The sequence below is a fragment of the Magallana gigas genome, chromosome 2 (genome assembly GCF_963853765.1).
Source record: "Magallana gigas chromosome 2, xbMagGiga1.1, whole genome shotgun sequence".
NCBI lineage: Eukaryota > Metazoa > Mollusca > Bivalvia > Ostreida > Ostreidae > Magallana > Magallana gigas.
The window spans coordinates 28,805,187-28,810,112 of record NC_088854.1 but is presented as its reverse complement, the minus strand read 5'-3'; positions in this window follow the sequence as shown (position 1 = coordinate 28,810,112).

Sequence of the window (4,926 nt, the reverse complement as noted above, 5' to 3'; positions counted from 1 at the left end):
AAATATTAGAAAAATTTCCTTTAAAACAACATAGAGCAAAGAGAAGTAACTCTAAATATGAAATATTCTAGAGGAAGAATTGTTCAATGAGTAAGAGTTAATTATTATTTAATAAGAAGGAAATGTGGGATTAAATGTACATGTAAATACTGCAGTATTTTAAAAATCACTTGATATGTTTCTTCATACAGAAATGACTATAGTATAAACTTTCAAACATTCGGCGTGACTCCATTACAAGTGAATATTCGATTCTCTCAAGTTTTAACACTAGCAAGTTTTAATGAATTTCTTAATGACTTACATCTCAGTTATATACATAGCTTACACATATGATATGCCTCAACGGTGACGCAGAAGGATCAACAAAAATGTTCAGTATACTTGATTATCAAGTGCACAGGCAAAAAGGATGTTTGAACATATTATACTGAATCACGGAAAAAATACTTACCCAGATCATGGGATAAAGGTTGAGGGAAAAATACTCTTACCAACATTAATTGATCTTGAAGAGTGAAATGAAAACGAGTTCTTTTATTTCAAAAATCTCCATTCATCAACTCTTAGCATTGGGTATGGAGGAGAAGGGGGGCAAAATTTATAACAAAAAAAAGGAAAGAAAATTTCATCCAGACCATATGTGTCCATAGTTTTAAATCATCATTTCATTTTTATCATGCAATAGCGAGATAGAAATAATTAATATTGTAAAGTTGCGTGCATCATATTAAACATTTTTTCAATAAAAACACTCCACCCCATTGTGCCCCCCCCCCCACAACCTGGATCATGAGTTGAGAAACTACCTGAACTTTTTATGACTAAATAATCTTTGAAAAAGAAAAAGACTTTTGAAATAAATCAACAACTTTTCTTTTATCCAATTTAAAGAGGATGTTGCCCTTCCTTATTTTATTCAGCTCAGTAAGATAAACTATAAAAAAAAATAATAATTAAGAATATTACAGAGGAATTCCAGTTAGCCAATAAATATATATATATATATATATATATATATATATATATATATATATATATATATATATATATATATATATATATATATATATATATATATGTGTGTGTGTGTGGGGGGGTGTGGGGGTGTGTGTGTGTGTGCGTGCGTGCGTGCGTGCGTGTGTTTTATAATGTATTTGAATTTTGGTTTCATTATCTAATAGACATCTTTTTTTCTCTCAAAATTATTAGCATATGACAAATTGTAGCCTGAAGATGTAGACATGGTTACATAGGTAAATATTAATTCTGGGCATTAAAACAAGTCTGGAAAAACAATCAGGTAAACCAAGTCAATGACTCGATCTCCTGGCTGAGACACTGCATGCTTAACTGATTAACGCCTTGCAAAATGAAAGCAACTCTTGTTGAAGGGTTGCACAAGTGATCTTAATGAATTTAGATGGTTGAGGCCACTTCACATTGGTTTTAAACATCTGGACAAAGAACACCTTGATATGCATTTATTTTAAAACACTTTTCTAACAAAATGCATTCAATATTAATTCAGTGTCCTGGCGTCATGATATCAGTAAAGCAAATCTACTCAGTTTGAAGATCGGCATAAGTGAAAAATAAAGGTGCCAGACATTGATTTTCTAACTTTATTCAATATCCCTTCTTTAATACATATAACAAGCATAAAATGACAAGTAAAATCATATAACAGCAAATGTGTTTAAATTAAATTCCATGTATGACTATTCAATGATTTACATGGCAAAAAAATAGATAAAATGAACATACTTCCGGAAGACAATGGATTTAACAGTTACTTGAATATTTGACACACTCTCTCAACACCGACATAGAAAAAAGCCACATTTATTTCGTCAAGATTCATCTTGTAATTGACATTCAAAAAGGTGTGATATCTTGCTTTTCCCTTTATTTTACCACAAACTGTCTTTGTTGTCAAAAGAAATAGTTATTTAAAGATTTTTTTTCAATGTCAAGTAAGTATCATAATGGCACTTTCCTGTATTTAGCAAATACCTAGTATTATGCTTTGCCACTTTTTAACAAAAAGTAAAAAAAGTTCTCGGGATACCTAAAAAATCTCCTGTACTATATTATTATTCACATCTATATAAAAAGGTTGTAAGAATTCAAAATTCATAACAGTAGATTACCAGGTAGTTAAGCATCTCAGAAAACTAACATTATGAATTTAGATAAATAGTATGCAAAAAAATTATGCGAGTTAGTGTGAGAAACCCAGTCCAGTCTCAAATAAACTTTGGGTCATGGTCCAATTAGATAAAAATTTCTCAGCATGTCTAACAATTTAGCCAATAAAAGTATAAAACACCAAAATGTGAGTATTGTTCTTTTTTAAGGGTAAAAGATTTTATCAAATTCTTGCATTGACCTTATTAGCTAGTTTATACCTGGTAAAATGTTTTCTTACCTAACAACCCCCCCCCCCCAAAAAAAACCCCCACCAAAACAAACACCCCCCCCCCCCAAAAAAAAAACACACAAAAAAAACAACGAAATTGGATCAATAAACATTACATTATCTATGAATGATTTAATTGGCTCTTGGTCAATAGATGCAAGTAAGACTGGGTGTGTGTTTCCAATAATGAGGTTATTGGAGACATATGAATTTAAAACATGTACATGTACATACATACACATGGAATGAATAAAAAATTCAACAAACTTTTGGTCTCACAACCAAAATACAAAGTCAAAATTGGTAGTAAACTGTACAACAACATTTATATTTGTGTTTAGAATTATGAAGACATCTCAATGTCCACCATAAATATTTGTGTTTAGAATTATGAAGACATCTCAATGTCCACCATAAACACCCGATCCGTGTTACGATAAACACTTTTTTCGAGCACATATAATACACTAAATTCCGCGATTCCACTATTTTGCATCGAATCGCTTTAATATAAAACGAACGCAGGTTCCTTATCTTAGTTTCATTTTGTTTACACCTGTCCAGTAAATAAAGATATTTTTGAGCGGTTTTAAGCGTATGTTAATTCTTCGCTTTTAATTAGATTTAATAACAGAAGTTTCCTTCTTTATTTAAAATCTGTACATAATTAAAAGTAACTGTTAATGAATAAATATATGAGTGGATAAATTGTTGATTTATCAATATTGCCTTAATTTTATCTTCCAATGTAATACTACACATTAGTTTTACCAAGTACTTATTAATCCACAGATATTCCGATCATGTTAATCTTCAAACAGTAAGTATATAGAATTCGATAAACTTATCAATTCTGTTTTATATCTTGTACAGCCTTGACAATACGCTAAAATTATTAAAAATATCAATTCATGTCAATAAAAATTGTAGTATTAATTGCAGCATTTCAAAACATGTGAAGAAAAAGTGTACGATAAATTTTTTATGGTATATAATTCCTTCAATATTAGAAAAATTTCCTTTAAAAAAACATAGAGCAAAGAGAAGTAACTCTGAATATAAAATATTCTAGAGGAAGAATTGTTCAATGAGTAAGATATCGAGTTAATTATTATTTGGTAAGAATGAAATGTGGGATTAAATGTACATGTAAATACTGCAGTATTTTAAAAATCACTTGATATGTTTCTTCATACAGAAATGACTATAAACTTTCAAACTTCCGGTGTGACTCCATTACAAGTGAATATTCGATTCTCTTAAGTTTTCACACCAGCAAGTTTTAATGAATTTTTTAATGACTTACATCTCAGTTATATACATAGCTTACACATATGATATGCCTCAACGGTGACGCAGAAGGATCAACAAAAATGTTCAGTATACTTGATTATCAAGTGCAAAGGCAAAAAGGGTGTTTGAACATATTATACTGTATCACGGAAAAAATACTTACCCAGATCATGGGATAAAGGTTGAGGGAAAAATACTCTTACCAACATTAATTGATCTTGAAGAGTGAAATAAAAACGAGTTCTTTTATTTCAAAAATCTCCATTCATCAACTCTTAGCATTGGGTATGGAGGAGAAGGGGGGCAAAATTTATAACAAAAAAGAAAAAAGAAAAAAAAAGTTCATCCAGACCATATGTGTCCATAGTTTTTAAATCATCATTTCATTTTTATCATACAATAGCGAGATAGAAATAATTAATATTGTAAAGTTGCGTGTAACATATTAAACATTTTTTCAATAAAACACCCACCCCATTGTGCCCTCCCCCTCTACAACCGGGATCATGAGTTGACAAACTACCTGAACTTTTTATGACTAAATAATCTTTGAAAAAGAAAGACTTTTGAAATAAATCAACAACTTTTCTTTATCCAATTTAAAGAGGATGTGGCCCTTCAAAACTAAAAAATTTAAGAATATTACAGAGGAATTCCAGTTAGCTTTTATATATATATATATATATATATATATATATATATATATATATATATATATATATATATATATATATATAATGTTTTATTATGTATTTTTTGAATTTTGGTTTTATTATCCAAAAGACATCTTTTTTCTCTCTGAAAATTATTAGCATATGACAAATTGTAGCCTAAAGATGTAGACATGGTTACATAGGTAAATATTAATTCTGGGCATTAAAACAAGTCTGGAAAAACAATCAGTTTAACCAAGTCAATGACTCGATCTTTTGACTGAGACACTGCATGCTTAACTGATTAACGCTTTGCAAAATGAAAGCAACTCTTGTTGAAAGGTTGCACAAGTGATCTTAATGAAACTAGATGGTTGAGGTCAGTTCACATTGGTTTTAAACATCTGGACAAAGAAGACCTTGATATGCATTTATTTTTAAACACTTTTTTAACAAAATGCATTCAATATTAATTCAGTGTCCTGGCGTCATGATATCAGTAAAGCAAATCTACTCAGTTTGAAGATCGGCATAAGTGAAAAATAAAGGTGCCAGACA